General features: G+C 39.9%; 1 long non-coding RNA gene across 4 annotated transcripts; it reads left to right on the forward strand.

The window, feature by feature from the left end:
* Positions 1-21,868: 21,868 nt before the first annotated feature.
* On the forward strand, positions 21,869-25,860 carry LOC140875346 (uncharacterized). Of its 4 annotated transcripts, none has more exons than XR_012148411.1 (7): positions 21,869-21,965; positions 22,043-22,106; positions 22,522-22,644; positions 22,709-22,930; positions 23,095-23,251; positions 23,356-23,449; positions 25,386-25,860. It is a non-coding gene; the product is annotated as an uncharacterized lncRNA (long non-coding RNA). The 4 variants fall into 4 exon arrangements; XR_012148408.1 differs by having other exon boundaries at positions 22,761-22,930; XR_012148409.1 differs by having other exon boundaries at positions 22,761-22,910.
* Positions 25,861-26,201: the final 341 nt, after the last annotated feature.

Genomic DNA, 26,201 nt, shown 5'->3' on the forward strand with positions numbered 1-26,201 from the left:
GGAATTGGTATTTTAAAAATTTTCAAATATTAACCCCATGTTATCCACATACTTAGCCACAAACAAGACGAGTAGGATTTCAATCATCTTGCTCGCAACCCGGATGGAGTTAATTTTTCACCAATGTTTTATACAAAAATTTCAAAAAGGTGCGCCCAAGAGTGTATATTACATATCAAAGAAATCATCGAGATTCAAGAAACTATCAAGTTTCGCAAACACTTATTATCGTGCAATGGTCCAATAGACATCCACAATATCTAATACATCACTACATTTCACCGGTTATGTAGTGACCCTGCATGGAATCACCTACTAACTGGCAACTAATAGCATGCATTAAACTTAATACAGCAAAATACTTAACAGAGTAAAACGTGCGGAAACATAATCCATAATTTACATATCATCTTAGTAATATAATCCAGACTTAAATCTGTAGTGATACAACCAAATTGAAATCTTAAACAGTAAACATTATACAGCTATATCGAATCCTGCTGTATAATAAAATCCTCAAGGCTCCTGCTCCCTAGTCCTGCCTTGAACTACCAGCTCCGTCCATCCTGTGACCTGCCCCATGGAATAGGGTGTCCAAGATAACAACTAGGACGTGAGCGCTACGCTCAGTACATAGACATGAGTAAACATATGTATATAATGCATGCTACATGATGACTGGTAAAAGATCATCTGAAAAATCATGCTCAGAACCGGCGCCATATGAGTGCTGCCACCGCACGGATCAACCTCTGGGTGCAACCACACTCGTCTAGTACACCAGAGTAGACAGACATAAATGCCCCCGCCGTCGCGGTACCCTCAGTGACAGACTATCGAGTATAGAGCTGAGCGGCTCTATAATCAGGTATAACAAAGAATAGGCTCAACGTGTATATGCACATGACATATGAGTATAGAAAACGGTAAATCATACATCATGCCATATAATAATGCCAAATAAATGCAACATATAAACATGTATACTCGCTGGCAATCTCAGTCAATGTGTACGTACCTCTAGGCTAGTTCAAGTAAAGTAGATCCTAGGTTCCAAGCCTATATTCAAAAGTTCATCGTATCACTACATAAATTCTATAAGTCTTAACTAAGCTAATAAGTACTCCCAAAACTTAAATAGATTCCCGGATCATACCTTCGTCCGTCGATAGCCCTTTGAAGTCGCTAGTCCCGGATGACTATAACCACACCTTGGTTATTCCAGAACCTCTATTATAACCGATAGGGCCCTCAAGTGTATAACTCACACTATATAACTGAAGAAGGAAACTCGGGAATTTGTAATTGAAAATGAACTCTGAACGGCCCTATTTATAGCCAAATTTCTCGGCCAGGATCGGAACTTCCGATTTTGGGATCGGAGCTTCCGATCCAGCTCATTGCATGCATGTCTGCCACGCCAGGATCGGAACTTCCGATCTATGATCGGAGCTTCCGATCTGCTCTATGACCGACACTTGTCAAAACTCGCGACTGAGTCATCGATCATTTTTGACAGCTGGGGATCGGAACTTCCATTCCAGGATCGGAGCTTCCGTTCCGATCGGAGCTTACTATCCGGGATCGGAACTTACTATCCGGGATCGGAGCTTACTATCCGGGATCGGAACTTACTATCCGGCCCAAAATGAAAAAGCCCAAATTTTACTTCTGAAGTCCAATAACACTCCGAAATTGGTTAAATACCAACCCTTAATCATGTTTAACATATTATTATCTTAAAATGGTATCTGGGTTACTACATTCTCCCCACCTTTAGATATTTCGTCCGCGAAATAACATCTAAAGATAAATCAAAGATACAATATGAAACATCAAACCATGTCTTATTACAACAACGGTAATTACATCTTATATGGTAATCAAAAATACAAAGCAAACAACTCAGAATATTCTGCTCGCATACGACTCTCAGTTTCCCAAGTTGCTTCTTCAACGCCTCGGCGCTGCCACTGTACCATCACAAGTGGTATAGTCTTGTTCCGAAGAACTTTCTCCTTCCTATCTAGGATACAGATTGGTCGTTCAACAAAAGACAGATCTGGCTCTAGCCGAATATCAGTAGACTGAATCACATGAGATTCATCAGCTATGTACTGTCGAAGCAACGACACATGAAAAACATTGTGTATACTGGAAAGAGATGGCGGTAAAGCCAAACGATAAGCAACATCTCCGATCTTCTCCAGTATCTGGAAAGGCCCAATGTAACGAGGAGACAACTTGCCTTTCACACCAAATCTCATCACCTTCCTGAAAGGTGATACTCGCAGAAAAACATATTCACCAGGCTCAAACTGAAGTGGCCTGCGGTGAATATTCGCATAACTGGCTTGTCTATCTTGAGCAACTTTGATCCTATGCTTGATCAAACCTACCTTGTCTACAATCTGCTGCACCAATTCAGGACCCTCGACTTGCCGTTCCCCGACTTCATCCCAGAATAACGGAGTACGACACCGTCGACCATACAATGCCTCGAAAGGTGCCATATCAATACTACGATGATAACTGTTATTGTAGGCAAATTCAATCAAAGGTAACTGATCCTGCCAAGATAAGCCAAAATCCATGACAGAAGAACGTAGCATATCCTCCAGCGTACGAATAGTGCGCTCTGACTGCCCGTCAGTCTCCAGATGATACGCAGTGCTCAAACTCAGAGTGGTACCCAACGCCTGCTGAAAACTACCCTAAAAACGTGAAGTAAATCGCGGATCTCTATCACTGACGATACTCACTGGAATCCCATGTAATCGCACAATCTCCTGGATATATAAGCGTGCCATGCGATCATAAGAATACTCCCGGTTATAAGGAATGAAATGTGCTGATTTTGTCAAACGGTCAACGACAACCCAGATAGCATCACACTGACGTGAAGTCATAGGCAAGTGGGTAACAAAATCCATAGTCACGTGCTCCCACTTCCATTCGGGAATCTCAAGATTCTGCAGTAATCCACCTGGTCGTCGATGTTCAGCCTTGACCTGTTGACAAACCAAACATCTCGAAACAAACTGATAAACACTTCGCTTCATTCCCTTCCACCAGAATCTAGTTCGCAAGTCCTTATACATTTTCATACTTCCAGGATGAACTGATAAGCGACTCCTGTGAGCTTGAGATAGAATATCATTCCTGAGCTCCGCAACATTAGGTACAACCACTCTATTGGATAGGCACAATAAACCATCTTCCTGAAAATGGAATCCAGATGTATTAACTCCATTGGCTAGACGTGCCAATCGCTGAGTCTTAACATCAGATATCTGAGCATCTCTGATCCGAAAATACAATACCGGCTCAGATAGAATAGTATACAAACGAATCTCATTCCTCCCTTTCTTGTGCTTGAGCGTAAAACTCAATGAACAACATTCTTGAATCATATGAGATATTTCATTAGTCTGAAGTGCAGACAGTCTCACCTGCCGACTCAAGGCATCAGCAGTAAGATTAGCAGAACCTGGATGATATTTGATTTCACAATCATAATCCTTCAGGAGATCCATCCAGCTTCTCTGTCGCATATTCAACTCAGCCTTAGTGAATAAATACTTCAAACTCTTGTGATCCGTAAATATCTCAAATTTCTCGCCATAAAGATAATGTCTCCAAATCTTGAGCGCAAATACAATGGCGGCTAACTCGAGATCATGCACTGGATAGTTATTCTCATGTGTCTTCAACTGTCGAGAAGCATAGGCAATAACATGTCCATGCTGTGTCAACACACATCCCAACCCCTGACCAGAGGCATCAGTATAGACAACATAACCTCTTGATCCAGAAGGTAGAGCTAACACAGGTGCAGTAGTAAGACGTCTACGCAGCTCGTGAAATGACTCCTCACAATCCGAGGACCAAATGAAGGCAACATCTTTCCGTGTAAGCTGAGTCAAAGGCCTTGCTAACTGTGCAAAATTCTCGATGAACCGACGGTAATATCCAGCTAGACCCAAGAAACTACGAATCTCAGCAACCGTCGTCGGACGAGACCAGTTCAGCACTGCCTCTATCTTACTAGGATCAACAGATATCCCTTCACTTGAAATCACATGACCGAGAAATACTACCCGATCAAGCCAGAATTCACACTTGCTCAATTTTGCATATAGCTGCTTATCTCGTAACGTCTGTAGAACAATCCTCAAATGCTGTGCATGCTCATCCTTGTCATGAGAATAGACAAGAATATCATCTATGAAGACGATGACAAATCTATCCAGATAATCTCGAAATACCTGATTCATCAGATTCATAAAGACTGCCGGTGCATTCGTCAAACCGAATGGCATTACCAGAAACTCATAATGCCCGTATCTGGTCCTGAAAGCAGTCGTAGATATATCTGAGTCTCGTACCCGCATCTGATGGTATCCAGATCTCAGATCTATCTTTGAATAAACAGAAGTACCCTGTAGTTGATCGAACAGATCATCAATCCGCGGCAAAGGATACTTATTCTTGATGGTGACACGATTCAACTGCCTGTAATCAATACATAATCGCATCGATCCATCTTTTTTCTTGACAAACAAAACAGGTGCTCCCCATGGAGAAACACTCGGACGAATATATCCCTTATCAAGAAGATCTTGCAACTGCTGTTTCAATTCCCTCATCTCTGACGGTGCCAGACGATAAGGTGCTCGGGATATAGGCGTAGTTCCTGGTACTAGATCAATACCAAATTCAACCTCTCGAACCGGAGTAAAACCAGGAATCTCATCAGGGAATACATCAGGAAACTCGCTGACAACCGGTAGCTGATCAATACCCGTACTACTCATGGACATATCAACTGCATAGATGAGGTAGCCCTCCCCACCTGACTCCAAGACATGACATGCCTTCAGAGCCGAAACAAGTGGCATCGGAGGTCGCGCACCCTCACCATAAAAGTACCAACTATCACCCTCAATGGGATGAAACTGTACCAGACGCTGATAACAATCCACAGTAGCGTGATACAAAGTCAGCATATCTATTCCCAAGATACAGTCAAAATCTGTCATCGCTAATATCATCAAATTAGCTATTAACACATTACCCTCAAACTCCAGAAGGCAACCCATCACTAGACGCTTAGTTACTATCTCTTGCTCCAACGGAGTAGATACAACTAAATCCATATCTAATGATACATAAGGTAATCTATGTCTCTTAACGAAGCGACTAGAAATAAAGGAATGCGATGCTCCAGTATCAATTAATACAAGTGCAGGAATACCACATAACAAGATGTTACCTGCCAACATGCGATCGCTTCCCTCAGTAGCCTGCTCCTGAGATAGAGCAAACACCTGCCCTTGAGTCTGGGGACGATAACCAGAAGAACTCTGTGGTGCTAGCTGCTGACGTGGAACAATAGAAGCCTGAGATCCAACCTGTGATCCCGATCCACTAGCAGAACCCATGCGCTGAGGACAATCTCTCCGCAAATGTCCCTGCTGACCACAAATATAACAATCACCAGTAGCTCTCCGACATGAAGCTGCAGGATGCTTCCCTCCACAATGGCTACAAAACTCCTCTTTCTTCTTCTTCTTCCCAAAACGGAACATACCTCGTGAACCACGAGATCCAGATGAAGTAGTAGGAGTAGAAGAAGACGTAGGTCCGGATTGCACAACAGATTGAGCTCGAGGCTCAAAAGATCCCCTAGGCTGTGCTGGCATCATCAACTGTCCACGCCTGTTGCTGGTCTCCACAAGACGGCAACGGTTCACCAAAGTCTCAAAAGATACCGGGTCATCACAGACGACAACCTGAGAGTAGATATCTTGGTTCAAACCTTGTAAAAAGATATCGTACTTCGATGCATCACTCTCATTAATATGAGGACTGAAAGGTAGCAGATCAAGAAATCGTTGCTGATATTGATCAATAGTCATTGATCCTTGCCTCAGAGTAAGCAACTCCATAGATCGTGCTTGGCGAACAGCCGAAGGAAAATACAATTTCTGGAACTCCCGACAGAAATCCCCCCAAGTCACATGTCCTCTCTCAGTACGTGTCTGAGCAGCTTTGGCATCCCACCAAAAACGTGCTCTATCCTCTAGAAAGAATTCTAGAACTTCCAATTTCTGATCCTCAGTACAATCGAAAGCACGAAAAGTACTCTCGAGTTTAGACATCCAACTCCTCGCCTGTTCAGGATTCTCGCCTCCCACCAAGGGTTTCGGTCCTACTTGCATGAACTTATTGATAGAGTAGCGACGTCTACCCTCATGATGAAGATGTTGATCATCATGATGGCGGTGATGACGATGATGATGACCACCTCCCTGGCCAACACTACCGTGACTCTCGTCAGCCATATCCTGAAAAGAATTGCACATTAAAACCCCAAATGCGCAAGAATTACTCAAGACTAAACTAAATCCCAAGTACTAATCCCAAAATCTATGCATGCTCTGATACCAAAAATGTAGTGACCCTGCATGGAATCACCTACTAACTGGCAACTAATAGCATGCATTAAACTTAATACAGCAAAATACTTAACAGAGTAAAACGTGCGGAAACATAATCCATAATTTACATATCAGCTTAGTAATATAATCCAGACTTAAATCTGTAGTGATACAACCAAATTAAAATCTTAAACAGTAAACATTATACAGCTATATCGAATCCTGCTGTATAATAAAATCCTCAAGGCTCCTGCTCCCTAGTCCTGCCTTGAACTACCAGCTCCGTCCATCCTGTGACCTGCCCCATGGAATAGGGTGTCCAAGATAACAACTAGGACGTGAGCGCTACGCTCAGTACATAGACATGAGTAAACATATGTATATAATGCATGCTACATGATGACTGGTAAAAGATCATCTGAAAAATCATGCTCAGAACCGGCGCCATATGAGTGCTGCCACCGCACGGATCAACCTCTGGGTGCAACCACACTCGTCTAGTACACCATAGTAGACAGACATAAATGCCCCCGCCGTCGCGGTACCCTCAGTGACAGACTATCGAGTATAGAGCTGAGCGGCTCTATAATCAGGTATAACAAAGAATAGGCTCAACGTGTATATGCACATGACATATGAGTATAGAAAACGGTAAATCATACATCATGTCATATAATAATGCCAAATAAATGCAACATATAAACATGTATACTCGCTGGCAATCTCAGTCAATGTGTACGTACCTCTAGGCTAGTTCAAGTAAAGTAGATCCTAGGTTCCAAGCCTATATTCAAAAGTTCATCGTATCACTACATAAATTCTATAAGTCTTAACTAAGCTAATAAGTACTCCCAAAACTTAAATAGATTCCCGGATCATACCTTCGTCCGTCGATAGCCCTTTGAAGTCGCTAGTCCCGGATGACTATAACCACACCTTGGTTATTCCAGAACCTCTATTATAACCGATAGGGCCCTCAAGTGTATAACTCACACTATATAACTGAAGAAGGAAACTCGGGAATTCGTAATTGAAAATGAACTCTGAACAGCCCTATTTATAGCCAAATTTCTCGGCCAGGATCGGAACTTCCGATTTCAGGATCGGAGCTTCCGATCCAGCTCATTGCATGCATGTCTACCACGCCAGGATCGGAACTTCCGATCTATGATCGGAGCTTCCGATCTGCTCTATGACCGACACTTGTCAAAACTCGCGACTGAGTCATCGATCATTTTTGACAGCTGGGGATCGGAACTTCCGTTCCAGGATCGGAGCTTCCATTCCGATCGGAGCTTACTATCCGGGATCGGAACTTACTATCCGGGATCGGAGCTTACTATCCGGCCCAAAATGAAAAAGCCCAAATTTTACTTCTGAAGTCCAATAACACTCCGAAATTGGTTAAATACCAACCCTTAATCATGTTTAACATATTATTATCTTAAAATGGTATCTGGGTTACTACAGGTTAAACATGCGTGCTTGAAATATTCAACAATCAACCTACGGTTTCTCATATCTAAACAAGAGTAAAAATTTCCACAAAAATTTATGTATTTCTCAACTTTCTCATCATAGGCAATAATTTCATCCTCACTCATGCATTCGAACAAACACGAAACAACAACACAACAATACACAAACTAAATGCAACTATTCAACAAAAACAAATGCAATGTCATGAATGCACCCCCCACACTTAAATGAAGCATTGCCCTCAATGCTGCAAAACACAAAACACAAACAAACAACAAAACGACAATGCAATGCAAAATGAAAAACGAAACTCCCCTGGTTTACTGGTTGGCGTCATCCTCCTCTTCAGCCTCAGGAGGGGGAACAGGACTAGCGTGCTGAAATGGGAAAGGCGGTGGGTATGGTAGAGTAGTAGGAACCGAAGCTAGATCAATGCCTAGATGCATAGATATACCAAAAATGAGAGCATCCACAGCTTGAGAGTTATGAGCCGCCACAATATTGAACACATTTTGGTGATGAGCAAAGGCGGTAAGCTCGCGGATGGAATCGGCCTGGGAGCGGCGATAAGGCGGAGGCAGCCTAGGGGGCTCCTGACGAAGAACAAATTAGCCGTTCTGCACAAAGTGCTTGACCTGGTAGACTCTCTTGGCCTCAATAGCAGCTTCGTCCACTGGCCGCATAGGTTTCCACCATTGCCTCCATTGCCATCATTCTTCATCCAAACGAGTGGGAACATCGGCGCGGATACACAAGTCTGTGATAATCATCAGTAAGTAGAGACCCAAGGCGGTGGAAGTAATCGACCGTTGGATCTCGCTGTGAATCACGCGTCCCACATTTATCGGCCAATCCATATCTAGAGCGTAAATAAGTAAGGCACACTCAAGATTAACTTCACTTGTGTGCAAAATCGGCATCAGACGCCGAGTCAGGAAGGTATACCAGGTGGCCGAAACTAAGTGCAAATAACGCTCCTTAAAATTCAGTTAAGAAACAGGGTCTAGCCATGAGGCTCCACGGTAGGCCTGTTGGCCTATTATCTCATCCATATTCGGGTCGAGTTTGAGGCTTTGATACAGTGAATCATCGACATCCGGAGTCTCAAGAAACGAATTCAACTCATTGGGCTCAAATGAAATCAATTTTCCTCTAACAAAGGCTTTGCTATCCGTCCGCTCAGCAACATTTGCGTAGAATTCACGCATAATAGAGCCGATCGCGGCTGGAGGTTGCTTGCAAAATACTTCCCAACCACGTTGAACAATCACAGGATAAATATCGAGATTCGAGGGATCAAGTTCAAAGCCGCAAATAGGAGAGCGGTTTACCTTAGCGTGATCGTATCGATCACGAGCCTCTTGATTGACAAATTTTTTGGCAAGGTTTTGTGAGGCACGGGCCGCTGCTGCACCTTGAGAAGATGATTCGCCGGTGATTCAAACGCGCTTAGGCCCCATGAGTAATCAGAAGTAGAGAGATCAAATATCGGCAAAGTCGGGGTAATTCGAGAACTCAAGAGCCGGTGTGGCAGAGATCGGCCGGAAAAATCAGAGGCGGCGGAACATGGTGGTAATGGGTGATTTCTGCAAGAACAATATTGGAGTGGTGTTCGGCTGAGAAGATGACCGGAGATGGTGATCGGAGAAACAGGGGTGAGGTGGAGGTGTGCGGCGATTGATTCCTTGCGATTGAAGATGAAAATTGGGTGAGAAATTGAGTGTGTAAGGATTTGGGGGTTAGGGATTTAGATAGAATAGAGAGGAAAGAATGAGAGAGGGGAGAGGGGAATCGAGATTATATTCGCGATATAAGGGTCTCACTTGATCGATAAAGATTGACCGATCGAGCGAAACAAAAATACCAGCCATTCTGCCTTACCAAATATACGCTCGCTCGATCGGTAGAGTTTAACCGATCGAGCGAGCCATAAAAATCAAAAAATATTTTTCTATTTTTCTATTTTCCGAAAAAAAAATAAAACAAGAAAAGAACAAGTACTAGAAAAATAAAAAAAACAAGTAAAAGGAAACAAAAAACACTGGGTTGCCTCCCAGTCAGCACTAAATTAACAGTTAGTCTATAGCTCGATTGCATGCGGCGATTTATTCGACATCTGGTGGAGCATCAAGTGTTAACTCATGCTCATTCTCTCTGTCAGTTGCTTGGACCCCTTCATGATAATGTTTCAATCGCAGTACATTCACCTTAAATATTTTTTCGAGGTCTCCAAGCTCTGTATCTCCACTGCACTATGAGTAAAGACATTGGTAATAACAAACGAACCAATCCATCTAGAACGCAACTTACCTTGGAATAATCGAAGTTGTGAGTGGTAGAGAAGGACTTTCTGACCGACTTCTAACTCTCTTCTAGAAATCATCTTATCATGGAAGGCCTTTGTCTTTTCCTTGTAGATTTTGGAGCTGGCATATGCATCATTGCGGATCTCTGCTAACTTCTGCAACTGCAACTTTCGATGCTCGCCACTCTCATCCATCTGCATGTTAAAGTTCTTGATGGCCCAACAGGCTCTATGCTCCAATTCCACGGGCAGATGACATGGTTTCCCAAAAATCAGACGATATGGGGACATTCCAATTGGCGTCTTGAACGCAGTTCTGTAGGCCCACAAAGCGTCATCCAAGCGCAAGCTCCAGTCCTTCCTTGTAGGATCAGTGTTTTCTCCAGAATAGATTTAATCTCTCGATTTGAAACTTCAGCTTGGCCATTGGATTGTGGATGAAATGCAGTGGATATCTTGTGCGTCACATGATATTTCTTCAGTAAACTCGCCACAGTTCGGTTGCAAAAATGTGTTCCTCTGTCAATAATAATGGCTCGTGGAATGCCAAACCTAGAGAAAATATTATGCTTGATAAACTCTGCAATCACTTTAGAATCGTCAGTACGGGTGGCCTTAGCTTCCACCCATTTCGAGACATAATCCACAACAAGTAATATAAATATAAATCCAAACGAACTAGGGAAAGGTCCCATGAAATCGATGCCCCACACATAAAAAATTCACAAACTAAAATAGGTTGTTGAGGCATCTCCTTGCGCTGGGATATATTATCTGTCTTCTGGCATTGAGCGCACGACTTACAGAATTTGTAAGCGTCTCGAAATATGGATGGCCAAAAAAATCCACAGTATAATACATTCCTCGCGGTTCATTTTACCCCAAAGTGTCCACCACAAGCATATGAGTGACAAAATGTGAGAATAGGGATTACCTCGCTTGCAGGGACACATCTTCGTATCACTTGATCGGCGCAGTGTTTCCATAAGTATGGGTCATCCCACACAAAGTACTTAGAATCGCTTCTAATCTTATCTCTCTGTGCTTTGGAAATTTCATAGGGAAATCCATGAATAACTAAATAATTCACAATATGCGCATACCATGGTAATACTGTGCTCGCCGCAAATAGTTGTTCATCAGGAAATTCTTCGCGCAAGTTCAGCTCCTCATCAATGTGAACCAGATGGCTCAAGTGTTCAGCTACTCTATTTTCTGTTCCCCTTTTATCTTTGATTTCCACATCAAATTCGCTCAAAAGTAGTATCCATCTTATCAACCTTGGCTTTGCCTCCTTCTTCGCCATCAGAAAATGAAGAGCTGCATGATCATAATAGAAAAAAAACTTTAGAACCAAGTAAATAAGAACGAAATTTTTCTAAAGCAAAAACTACAGCCAAGAGCTCCTTCTCAGTTGGTAGAATAATTCTGTTGAGCATCGTTCAGAATACGCGAGGTATAGTAGATGTCATGCGATGTTTTCCCATCTTTCTGTCCCAAAACCGCTCCTACAGCATAGTCTCTAGCGTCACACATGATCTCAAATGGTTTGATTCAGTCCGGTGGTTGGATGATTGGTGCAGATGTCAATGAGTCCTTAAGTTTGTCAAAAGACATTTTGCATGGCTCATCAAATTCAAACGGCACATCTTTCTGCAACAGTTTGCACATAGGGGATGCGATCTTGGCGAATTCCAGAATGTATCTCCTGTAAAAACCTGCATGGCCAAGAAAAGAACGCACTTTCTGCACACTTGCGGGGTAAGGTAGAGACTGAATAATATCAATTTTCTCTTTGTCTACTTCTATCCCCTTAGATGGGATGTCATGACCCAAAATAATACCTTGCCCAACCATAAAATGACACTTTTCAGAGTTTAAAACTAGGTTGGTTTCGACTCACCTCTTAAGGACAAGAGCAAGGTTAGATAGACATTTTTCGAATGAATCACCATAGACAGTAAAATCATCCATAAATAACTCTAAGATATGCTCAATAAAGTTAGAAAAAAATACTAATCATACACTGTTGGAATGTAGCCGGTGCGTTGCAGAGTCCAAAGGGGATACATCGGTACGCAAAGGTGCCGAACGGGGAAGTGAATGTCGTCTTCTCCTGATCTTCTGGCGCAATTGCAATTTAAAAATAACCAAAATACCCATCAAGAAAACAATAGTAAGAATGACATGCTAACCTTTCAATCATTTGATCAATAAAGGGCAAAGGAAAATGGTCCTTTTGGGTTCCAGCATTTAACTTCCTATAGTCTATACAAACCCTCCACCCATTTTGAATACGGGTGGGAACCAATTCGTCATCCTTGTTCTTTACCATAGTAATCCCATTTTTCTTGGGCACCACTTGGACCGAACTGACCCACTGGCTGTCAGAAATTGGGTAGACCACTCCTACTTCAAGAAGTTTCAAAATTTCAGCCTTCACCACCTCCATCATAGGTTGGTTCAACTTTCTTTGCAGTTGACGTGAGGGGTTTACTCCTTTCTCCATAAGAATCCTGTGCATACATGTAGAAGGGCTAATTCCCTTGATATCTGCTATGGTCCATCCAATAGCGGTCTTGTGCTCCCTTAAGTCTTTGATCAGTTGCTCCTCTTGTTTGGCCTCCAAAATGTTGGAGATGATAACTGATAATGTTTCTTCTTCTCCAAGTAAAACATACTTAAGATGTTCGGAAAGAGTTTTCAATTCAACAACTGGTGCCTGCAAAATAGATGGAAGGCGCCGAGTGTTAGAAATTGGTAAAGAGAGATAAATGAGGTTACCTGATTGAGGTAGCAGGTGCACTGTTCAACGTGTTCAAAATGTCTTTCATCTCTCCATTGCAGCGAATCTCGTCATCTTCATCCTGTTGAATGGGTGCTGTAATAGCCACATCTAGCTCATCTTTTCCTGCATGCTCATAATACGCTTGTGCCAAGTAATCCACAATATCAATAGAATAAACACAATCATCACTGTTAGGAAATTTCATGACATCATAAATATTAAACTTCACAACCTCTCCATCAAATTCCATAGTGAGTGTGCCACTGTGAACATCAATTATAGTCATCGATGTTTTCAAGAATGGTCTGCCTAACAAAATAGGACTATTGTGATCACCGTTTTCAATGTCTAGCGCATAAAAATCCGCAGGAAATACTAAATTATTCACTTGCACTAACACATATTCTATTATTCCCCTAAGGTATGCATTAGACCTATCAGCTAGCTGTATGACAATTTCAGTTTTATTCAAAGGACCAAGTTTCAAGGACGCATAAATAGAATATAACATAACATTGATCGATGCTCCAAGATCTAACATGGTATTTTCCAGTCTAACATTCCCTATAGTGCATGGGATAGAAAACATACCTGCATCCTTGCATTTGGCAGGCAATTTCCTTTGGATCACTGTAGATACATTCTCACCTAACTCCACCTTCTGACATCCTTTCAATGTCTGTTTTCTCTTTGTTGTGCACAATTCCTTCAAAAACTTTGCATATCGAGGTACCTGCTTAATCGCATCTAGCAATGAAATGTTTATGTTGAATCCGATATTTTGGTGATAACAAACAACAACTCATTGTATAGGAATGTGCTGCCAACCATTGTATTTCAGGAATCTACTAAATCTATCTACCGGAAGCTTGTCAACCGCCTTTGCTCTCGACCGGCTGAAGTCACAAGCCTATCGACTGGCTATCAAAACCAGCAGAGTATAAATATATCTACCGGAAGCTTGTCAACCGCCTTTGCTCTCGACCGGCTGAAGTCACAAGCCTATCGACTGGCTATCAAAACCAGCAGAGGATAAATCTATCTACCGAAAGCTTGTCAACCGCCTTTGTTTCTCGACCGGTTGAAGTCACAAGCTTATCGACTGGTTATTCAAACCAGCAGAGGACAAATATCTCTACAGGTAGAATGCCAACTGATTATCAGGATATCTCAAGACAAGTACCTGTGACAAGATGTTCTTTGCAAGATCTTTTATTAAAAGCAGAACCGGCGTGTCAGAAGATATGTTGACTCTTGCAATCGAGACAACAGGTTGCACCAAAATGGCAAAAACACAGAATGACTACAGATAAAGCATTCGACCATTTATTCCAGTTTTGGACCCTGGAAGTTGTCTGCAGTGTACGATCTTCATGCAGAATCATCAATGCATTTATGAGCATTAAATGTGCATTCAATGCAGCATCAGAACGTTCAAAATAAAGACGTTGATGATTGACCTATATAAAGGGAAGATTGCTCAAGAAGTGACACAACAACAACAAAAAATAAAGGTGCAGACAACAAAGAGAGACAAGCAATTCAGAAAAATCTCAATCAACTCAATCACTTGAATAATATCAGAAGTCCTCATCTGATATACTTGAGCACACTTACAAGATCATTCATTTGCTGCTCAAATAAACCCTCGCCTACAGTTCACATATCTGATCGTCAAGGATCATCCTAGGGTTTCAAGCCTCTCGACCGCTCTGCAGTTTGAGAAGCTCAACTCAACTATACTCATTGTTGAAGAGAATTGAAGCTACTCTGAAAGCTTCCACCAGTCTGATAAGAACTGAGAATCTTATCTGTGTAAATCTAGGAGTTTCGGATTAGGCATTGGATAAGTCCTAAGTCTGAAGTGGGTGTATTACAAGACGTTGTAATAACCAAAGTCTTCTAGTGAATTCCTTCCTAAGTGGAAGAAGGGGAGACGTAGAAGGATTAAGCCTTCGAACTTCCATAAATCGTGCCTTAGTCTTTACTGCTATTTATCTTACATTCTGCTCATACATTGCATTATAAACTTTGCATCACTAAAACCTCTGAACTATTTCCGCACTATTTAAGTTGTTCAAACCGTTTTAGAAGTTGAGAAAACAGATTAAGTGAACTAAACCTCACTTGATCATTTTAAAGAAGAAGAAGAAAAGTTTCAGAGTGTATTCACCCCCCCTCTACCCTCTGAACCGATCCCAACAAGTGGTATCAGAGCGGGTTCCTTTCTCAACTGCTGATCTGAAGTTTTAAAATCATGACTTCTTTCAACAGAATTCCTATGTTTTCTAAAGAAGAGTATGATGATTGGAAAATTCGCATGCAGGCACATCTTGTAGCACAGGATGATGACATGCTATATGTCATAACAGACGGTCCTATCAAAATTATGAAGGTCAACCCAGCTCTAGCCGATAGTGCAGGACAAATGATTGAGAAACCAAGAGCTGAGTGGACCACTGAGGACAAAAAGAAGGCCAATCTTGACAATGTGGCCCGGGACATCCTATACAAAACACTGGATAAGAATATGTTCAGCAAAATCAAGTCATGTTCCACAGCAAAGGAGATTTGGGAGAAGCTCACTCAGCTATATGAAGGGAATGACCAGACAAAGGAAAACAAGCTCACTTTGGCCATTCAAAAATATGACAACGCCAAAATGAAGCCAGGGGAAACCATGGCTGAATTTGATGAACGGTTCAGTAGTATCATCTGTGATCTTATTGCTTTAGGTAAAACTTATACTAACCGTGAAATTGCTGTGAAGGTTATGAGAGCTTTACCCAAAGAATGGAAGATCAAGACAGTGGCCATGAGAGAGTCAAAAGACTTAAGCAAGGTTGAACTGCATGATCTCTTTGCAGATCTCAAAGCCTACGAGTTCGAGCTCAACATGAGAACAGAAGATGAACCATCTACTTCTCAACCAACCAAGGCCTTAACCTCAACCGTGATATGTCCACCGGTCGAGGAAGCTCCAAAGAGATCAGCTGAGCAAATCAGCAATGAAGCCATGACACTCTTTGTCAAGAAATTTGGTAGATTTATGCGTAAAAACAATTCTAAATTTAAAAATTATCATAAATCGGACCATACAAAGGATGGTCCTACTTGTTTTAACTGTGGCAAGTCAGGCCACTTCATTGCAGACTGCACCAAGCCTAAGAACAATGATCAGAAGCAATTCTCCGAAAGAAGAAGGGGTAAGGAGGATAAAAGGACGTTTAGAAAAGGAAGAGACCAAAGGGTTCTAGTAGCAGACGAAAGCAAAAGCAAGTGGGCTGAGTCTGACTCTGACAACTCCAATACCGGAAGCTCTTCAGATGACAGCGATGATGAAAAAGTGGAATGCCTTATGGCCGACATCGAAGAAGAAGCTGAGGAGGTATTTGACTTTGGCTCACCTGAATTTACTCACAGTGATTTAGTTACTGCTTTACACGAAATGGCTAATGAATACAAAGCATTATCCAAGGAGTTCGAGGAAGTAAATGCAGAAAGAGCTGACCTAAAAGATAAGTCAAGCAAATCAAGCTGCATGCAGCAAAAAGAGCTTGATGGTCTTAAGGTCAAGCTAAGTCTGCTGGCTACTGAGAACGACACCTTGAAAAGAGTATTCCAAGCTACCTTGATTGAGAATAAAAAACTACTTGAAACCATTAAGGCTTGGAATAAATCTTCTGTAACCATTGACAAGATTCAAGAAATCCAAAGACCGGTACATGATAAAACCGGTCTAGGGTTTGGAACAAATGAACAGTCTATGGAATCCTGTATTCAGTCAAGCCTGGACAAAGGCAATCTTAACAAAATAAGATTTGTCAGGTCCAGCACGATATATGAACACGATAAGTGCAGCTTTGACAAAAATCAGAAAGTATCTAACGAACGAAGCTCTAAGCATAGAGGGCTGGGATATGTGGATCCCCAGACCTCTAATCAAAGAGGAACTTGGATCAAACCAAAACCTAATGAAAGAAGAAAGGGAAACCAATCTAATTTCAAAAGGCCATGGAATGAGTCTAACTACTCTAAGAAAAGATGGTAAAAGGAGAAGCCTTACCAGTACTTTAATTGCAGGCCAGTTCAAAAGAGGTACAGGCTAACTGATGAAAATCAAAAAGGCAAGCAGCACACAGCAACCTCACAAGCACACACATTTACTGCCTATCGACCGCACAAATTTCTGGACACACACACGGGCAAACCTGTAAGGGTGTTCCAGGTGTGGGTCCCGAAAGGGCTAATCCGACCTGGACCCTACTAGATATGGGTACCAAAAGTTCTTCACTCTTTGCAGGTACTAAAAGTCCAAACGGGCGAGAAAACCACTTTTATCAAGGACACTACCTGGTATTTAGATAGCGGTTGCTCACGACACATGACAGGGAATCCAGAACTTCTAACAGAAGTGGTGTTGTGCAAAGGACCAAAGATCAGCTTTGGAGACAACTCCAAAGGTAAAACCGTGGGTAAGGGTAAGATTATCCATGGTAACATCATTATTAAAGATGTGTTACTTGTTGACAAACTATGCTATAATTTGATAAGTATTAGTCAATTATGTGACAATGATCATTCGGTCGAGTTTCACAAACACACTTGCCTCATAAAAAATGACAAAGGTGAGACTCTTATGACCGGTGTACGAGACCTAAACACCTACAAGGTAAACTGGTCTTGCTCACATATTTCTTCACCTACTTGTCTTACTGCTCATCATGATAAACATTGGTTGTGGCATAAGCGGTTAAATCATCTAAATTTTAAGTCCATTTTTAACTTGAGGAAGCATGATTTGGTTTCTGGTCTGCCCGAAGGAGATTTTATAAAAGACAAAGTTTGTCCTGCTTGTCAACTAGGAAAGCAGGTGAGAGCAACCTTTAAAATAAAGGGTGTATGTCTTCTTCCAAATGTTTAGACTTACTTCACATGGACCTATTTGGTCCTATACCAGTAAGAAGCATAGGGGGAATGAGATATGCTCTTGTTGTTATTGATGACTTTTCTCGATTTACTTGGGTCATCTTTCTCTCTTCAAAAGATCAAACTGCACCTCACCTGATTAAGCTTTTTAAACGCTTGCAAAATGAACAATCTACTGTGATAGATAGAATCAGGAGTGATAGAGGGACTGAATTTTTAAACACCACTCTTATGACTTATCTAGATGATCAGGGAATCAAGCATGAGTTGTCAGCTGCTAGATCCCCACAGCAAAATGGGATGGCTGAAAGAGTCTATCCTGCCTCCTACGAGATTCTATCCTTTGCCTGTGCAGAGTTCTTTCAATCTCCGGGTCGTAGGGGAATTCTTCTTCAGAAGAGTCACCTGAAAGCATGAACGATGGGAGAAGTACTAGAAACAAAGCAAAGAAAATGGAGTGAGATTAAACAATAAAAAAAAACACAATAAATTAAACACCGTTCCACGGCAACGGCGCCAAAATTTGGTAGCTCTAAGTCGTATCACGCCCAAATTACTCAACTCAATCAGATAAAAAAAATATGAAGTAGTGTGAGTAGAGATCGTTCCCACGCCACTACAAGAAAAGTTGGGATTAGCAACAGAAATACAAGAGTTGTCACAATTTAACGACAAAAGTAACATTATGTCGTTAATTCGATATTGCAACAATAACATATATTCCGTCATTAAATAACGACGGACTTATGAATTATGTCATTATTTAACGACAAACATCTAAATTCTGTCATTATTTTATGACAATTTTTAATTCTGTCATAATTGTTTTTTTAAAAAATAACTAAATTAGTTTAGCGACGAAAGTATGATATAAGAATTCCCCTACGACCCGGAGATTGAAAGAACTTTACACAGGCAAAGGATAGAAGTACTAGAAACAAAGCAAAGAAAATGGAGTGAGATTAAACAATAAAAAAAAACACAATAAATTAAACACCGTTCCACGGCAACGGCGCCAAAATTTGGTAGCTCTAAGTCGTGTCACGCCCAAATTACCCAACACAATCAGATAAACAAAATATGAAGTAGTGTGAGTAGAGATCGTTCCCACGTCACTACAAGAAAAGTTGGGATTAGCAACAGAAATACAAGAGTTGTCACAATTTAACGACATAAAGTAACATTATGTCGTTAATTCGATATTGCAACAATAACATATATTCCGTCATTAAATAACGACGGACTTATGAATTATGTCATTATTTAACGACAAACGTCTAAATTCTGTCATTATTTTATGACAATTTTTAATTCCGTCATAATTGGTTTTTTAAAAAATAACTAAATTAGTTTAGCGACGAAAGTATGATATATTCCGTCATAATTCCTATAGTGCATGGGATAGAAAACATACCTGCATCCTTGCATTTGGCAGACAATTTCCTTTGGATTACTGTAGATACATTCTCACCTAACTCCACCTTCTGACATCCTTTCAATGTCTGTTTCTTCTTTGTTGTGCACAATTCCTTCAAAAACTTTGCATATCGAGGTACCTGCTTAATCGCATCTAGCAATGAAATGTTTACCTCACATCTACGAAAAGTTTCATAAAGTTCCTTTATCCCTTCATCTTTTCTAGACTCTTTAAGTGCTAAGGGAAAAGGGGCAACAAAATTATAATCAGAGAGGGGAGGAAATTTACCTCTTGGCGCTTCTTTCTGAGTTGCTTCTCCATCATCCATTGTTTGCTCTTCATTTTGCTCGTTCTTGGATGAAGCATCAACTTCTTTCTCCTTGACCTTCAACTCCTTCTCATTCCTTAGAGTGATGGCACTTGCATTCTCTCTTGGGTTTGGAATTTTTTGGGATGGCAAAGCATTGGAATGTTGTACTTCCAACTTGTTGATTGCTGTGGCGAGCTGTCCCATCTGGTTATTCAAGTTCTGATGCTTGCTCGGGTTTCCTGTTGGAAATTCAGAGTATTAGTTGCAAGATCCTTAACTATATTTTTGAGAAACTCACCTGGTGCTGGTATCTGAGGACGCTGCTGTTGTTGAGGGTATGGTGACCTATAAGCTTGATTGTGCGGTGGTGTCTGAGGTCAAGGTTGGTTTGGCTGAGGATTTTCGTATCAAAGATTTGGATGATCCTTCCAACCAGCATTGTATGTGTTGGAATATGGATCATACTTCCGCTGTGATGGTCCAGGAAATCCGCCAGTAGCATTTACCTGTTCAACATATTCTTCTTGAAGTGTGGGACACATGTCAGTAGCATGTCCCATTGCAGCACAAATTCCACATGCCTTTGCAGTTTGTCCATTCCCTACAGCCATTTGACGCACATGAGACGTCAGTTCAATCAGTTCTTGCTCAAGAGAAGAGACATTTACCTCATTGTTTCTCTTTGGTGCATGATCAATTTTGTTGGTGCCAAATTGCTGAAAATTGGCAGCCATATTCTCGATCAAATTCCTTGCTTGCACTGGAGTTTTATCCACCAAGACTCCTCCACTAGCCGTATCTAACATACTCCTGTCATGAGGTAACAAACCTTCATAGGTATATTCAATTAACAAGTTTTCAGTTATCTGATGTTGCGGACAACTAGCACGCATCTTTTTGAACCGCTCCCAGTATTTATGAAGTGATTCCCCTGTAAATTGCTTGATCTCATATATTTTTTTTCTGATATTTGCTGCTCTAGAAGCTGGGAAATATTTTTCCAGGAAGATCCTCTTCATCTCAGTCCAGGTCGTGATGGATCCAGAGGGTAAATAATACAGTCAATCCTTAGCAGCACTCTTCAAAGAGAAAGGAAAGGCTCTGAGTTGGATCTGCTAATCTGTCACTCCATGAGGTTTCATGCTCGTGCATACCACATGGAATTCCATAAAATGCTTGTGAGGATCCTCACCTGTGAGACCATGAAAAGAAGGTAGCAAGTGAATTAATCCAGATTTAAGCTCAAATGTAGCATTATTTTCTAAAGTGGGGAAAGTAATGCATAAAGGCTGTTGGTTTGGATCAGGAGTGCCCAATTGTCTCAAACTCAAATTTGCGTTTTTTGCCATCTCTTCCTCAGGAATTTATGTTCGAGTCTCGTCGTCTTCCTGCCTCCTACGAGCTTCTATCCTTTTCCTGTGCAGAGTTCTTTCAATCTCCGGGTCGTAGGGGAATTCTTCTTCAGAAGAGTCACCTAAAAGCATGAACGATGGGAGAAGTACTAGAAACAAAGCAAAGAAAATGGAGTGAGATTAAACAATAAAAAAAAACACAATAAATTAAACACCGTTCCACGGCAACGGCGTCAAAATTTGGTAGCTCTAAGTCGTGTCACGCCCAAATTACCCAACTCAATCAGATAAACAAAATATAAAGTAGTGTGAGTAGAGATCGTTCCCACGCCACTACAAGAAAAGTTGGGATTAGCAACAGAAATACAAGAGTTGTCACAATTTAACGACAGAAAGTAACATTATGTCGTTAATTCGATATTGCAACAATAACATATATTCCGTCATTAAATAACGACGGACTTATGAATTATGTCATTATTTAACGACAAACGTCTAAATTCTGTCATTATTTTATGACAATTTTTAATTCCGTCATAATTGTTTTTTTAAAAAATAACTAAATTAGTTTAGCACGAAAGTATGATATTTGTTGCAAAATAGGGACAAATTAAAAGTTTTATGTCGTGAGTTTAAGACGGAATTTAAATGGTGTCCTAAAATTAGCGACATTAATTAAATTTCTGTCAGTAATTAACGACGGAATACATCTATCGTCGCTACCTAACGATCGAATTTTAATATTTGTCGTTAAAATAAGTCTGATAATTTCTCCCAAATATTAGAATCTCCCACCATCCCTAAGCGGCGTTTATTTTGGTTCCCCCCCCCCCCCCCCCCACCCCCCCATTTTCCTATTTTGTCGATATCGATCGTTCTCTGTGAGAGGTCAAAATCCAATTTCGCAAGCGATTGAAACCACCATCCATCACGTCATTTTGAGTAAGATTTCTTCTTATTGCTATGATTTTGGGCATTTTGGATGCGATTTCGTGACCTAAAATCGTGATCTCTGTCAGCTTAGCTTCAACGATCCTCGTGCTACATCTGTTGTCGGTTCTCTAGCTCTTGCCCTACACTCAAGTAAGTTAACTGAATCTAAAATAATTAATAATGAGATTATTTTATTGATACTTGATTTTGGTCAAGAGATTTAATTTGACCATGGTTAAAGGATGAGTGTTAAATATTGTGCGTCTGGTACTATTTTTCTCTTTTTTCTTTGTGGATAAATTTAGCTTGGTCTTCTTGTTCAATGATAATTTTAAGTGCGTGATTGTTATTATTATTCTTAAAAAAATTTCTGAAATTTATGAAGCTGGAGGATGAAAAATAATATGTCCTTGAGAATTATAGATGAGTGAGAAATAGAAAAGTTGAGTAGATATATACTATAAAACCTGCAGAGAAATTAATGGATGGGGTCGGGCTTGATATTATTAGAAAATATTGAAAATGTCGCGCCACTTAATTTCATCTCTAAAGCCATCTTTTCCAGGTTTAGCTTGTTCTCGCTCAATTTAGCAAAGCAAATTAAAGGGAATGGTAGGTGATGCGCCAGATGTTGAACTGCATCACTATCTTTTGTGCATTTATAACCAGAGTAATGATGTAGCAGAAGGTACTTGATTTTAGTTATGCTTGATTTTTTGAATTATTATATCATTAAGTGCTACCTTTTGTAGATTATCAGTAAGTTTATTCATCACATGAGCAGAAATCCTCTCTTGTTGTTAGATTGTAAATCCTGGGAATCCATGTGGAAATTTGACATCGCAAATATCAAATTTCTGAGTGTTGGTTCGTTGACCATAGCTTAAACATGCCATTTTTCTTCGTATTTTTAGTTTGTTGAAAAGCTCAAGAAGTCCTGCGACATTTGTAGAGGTCCTACTACTTTCATACAGGTCATAACATCACTGTATTGATGATTTTTTTGTTTTTCGAACAAGAACTTGATTAATATATGTGCTTGTGTTTGCATATATATTAAACACACAGATACATATTATGTCGAGATGTTTTATTAGTTTCCTTATATCTCATCGTCACTTCTTTTTTAATGTTTCAGGCAGCAGTGCCAACAAATATTAAGGAAACTCGAGTTTTTTTTTCATGAAAACTATAAATATGCTGAAGGAAACTTCGGATATTTGTTACAACAAGATTAAAGAGATCTGCTGCCTTAGTGTTGTCCTAAAAAAACCAGAAGGATCAGTAGTTTCATGGTGAGCATTCAACATCTCGAGGATTTTATCTGTGAAATCGAATTTTTGGCATGAGGTAAATTCTTTTGTTATTTAATTTGTGTAATGTATGTTCTATAATGTAGGTGAAACTTAATATTCCACTTCTACAAGATAATAGTGATGAACTCGACTTCTGTTTTAAGCTGGTCAAAGAGGAATCTGTCATAGCTCTTCCAGGTAATTTTATAATCGGTAATTTGGCTTCCACGTCCCCATTTTTAGACATTCTGAACAGCTCGAAGATTGTTCAAGAAGAACATGATTTTAAAAGCATCACACTTTAATATTTGACTACACGAATCTTGACTCTTGAGAGAATCATGTTGTGTGTTTTCGGGTTAGCTATGGGTCTTAAAAATTGGCTCTGAATCACGTTAGCGGTCGAGTGCATTGGGTGACATAAAGTGTTTCTGTGAGATAAACGAATTAGCGACAGAATTGTTATATCTTTCGTTGAATTTAGGGACAGATTAAGAATTCTGTCACTATATTTAGTGACAGAATCACTAAGAATTATAATTCTGTCGTTATTTTTTGCGACAGATAAAATGTTCCGTCGCTAAAGTTAGTAACAGAAATATATTCTGTCACTAATATTTAATGATATAAGTTTACATTTTGTCGCTATATAGTGACATAATAATAATTTTCACGTTACATTGGTTGGAGACAAAGCTTTACATGACGGCAGAATTTCGTCGTTGTTCTGTCGCTAAGTAAGTTTAACAACAGAATAGCGACGGAAAAAGCTGTCCCTATTCACAATTTTTTTTGTAGTGCACGAGGAAAGGGAAATTTAGTGTGTTCTAAATAAAATAAAATAAAAAGGGGTTTTGAGTTTGAAAATTAACTACTAAAAATTTAAGCAATTAAAAATAAAACTCCATCAACTATCATGCAAGATTAGATTATAACGAATAAATCAATGAGAAACAAGCCTTGATATCGGTCGATTACACCCTTGAAATTATTCATTCAATCATCTATTACATAAAAATAATTAATTCTATCGAATATTCATCATTGAAAATTAAATTCCTATTTCACATTAATTTTAGTTAACTAGACACAAGCGTTCTAAATTAACTCTTACCAATGAATTAACCCAATATAGGCGATTAGATTTAAATCCACGATAGCATGAAAACTAGTAAAACTGGCGAATCTAGACAACACATACACAAGCGGTTGTATTTAGCCTAGTCAATTGTTGTTCCTACAATTTAATAAATTCACAAGCGGAAAATATCAATCGTAGTTGCTTCACAAATTAGTTGATTCAAACAATTACGGATTTGAATTCTAATTTAACAGTAGATTGTATAGATAAATCCTAGGGTGATCAATCCGAAAATCTCACATACAAACATAAAATAAATCAGAACAACTTTTGATACTCAATAAGAACTAAACACTGAAAATAAAAATCTCATTAATAAACAAAATCAAGGGCTTGTCTTCCTCAATCAAGTTCTAAAGTCTAGCCACAACGATTCATGAAAAACGAAAGAAAAATCAAAAGAAAATAAGAAATCTTCAGAAAAGATAGAACAAAACCTAGCCGCCAAGGAATATTTGGTCTCTAAGCTTCAAAAGTCTGATGATAATCTCAAAAAAACGGAATAAAGTCCTAATAAAATGCTAGAGTCCAAAATAAAAGAGTTCTCAAAAATACAAATTCTTTTCGAACAGACCCGCTCGCTCGATCGGTCTAGTTTGATGGATCGAGCGAGCCAATATTCTAACCCCTACTGCTTTTATTCTTCATACGGCCCCTCGATCGGTAGAACTTTGCGGATCGAGCGGCCAAAGTTCTGTTCTGAATCTTCATTTTCTTCGTATGACCGCTCGATCGATAGACTTTGGCGGATCGAGCGGTCAAAGTACTGTTCTTCAAAATGCCTTGCATCATTTTCCTCGCTCCAAGGTTCTGTCCATATGTCCTCCAAAATGCACAACCTACAAAACAAACCGGGAAACTGATAACTATGTTTTATATGCATATTTTTGTGTTTGTTTTTCGTGCATTCATATTTTTTTGTTATTGTTTTATTTAGCTATAGCATGTTTAATTCATTTATCTTCATAATACTCTTCCTGGTCCATTTTGTAGGAAAACTCGGGAAAAAAATAGAAATTTGAACAGAACAGGCCTCGCTCGAGCGAGACTTGAGCGAGCTAGACGTGCCACAAAAGCTTGCGAGACAGAAGACTGCTCGCTCGAGCGAGCGAGGCAAGAAAAGGAATCTTTTGGAACAGAGAAGTGCTCGCTCGAGCGAGCGACGCGTGCAGAGTTTTTAAAAAAGAAAATTCTTGCTCGGGAAGGATACTATCTTTTGAAGACCCTTGAGCATATAAATATCAATCTATTCATCAGAATAAGGGTTACACAACATCTTTGAAGGCAAGGAGGCAGCCAACATCATCTTCCATTCTTCTCTTCTTTTTTTTATTTTATATTTGATTGATGTTTTGGAGTAAAAACTTTTGTTCTTGAATTATGTTGAACTTTGAGTAGTTTTTTTTTTGATCAAAGCCACGTGATTGGGCCAGACAATTTATGTAGAAAACTTGATTTGTTATTTGAGAATTTTCAGACTTTATTTTATTTTATTGTTTATCGAATTTATATGTCTTGTGAATTTCCTGGCCAGTTAGTTGCTTGCATGTTAATTGATTCCAAGTCGACAGTTGAGGTTTCGATTTTGATCACTTCGATAATCAACATATTGTAAAACCAACAAGAAATAGAATTTGGTTTCATTATGCGGTTTGGGTATAAACTGAATTTTCACAGTTTATCATGCGTTCAAATTTGATTAGAATTACGAAAGATTAATCTGTCAATATTTGAATAGGTTTGATTGTTCTAGAAATAGTCCTTTGAATAATTTAGGAAAATTTCCGTGAATTAAGATTAAGTCTGATG

This window comes from Henckelia pumila, chromosome 1 (genome assembly GCF_033568475.1).
Source record: "Henckelia pumila isolate YLH828 chromosome 1, ASM3356847v2, whole genome shotgun sequence".
Classification (NCBI taxonomy): Eukaryota; Viridiplantae; Streptophyta; class Magnoliopsida; order Lamiales; family Gesneriaceae; genus Henckelia; species Henckelia pumila.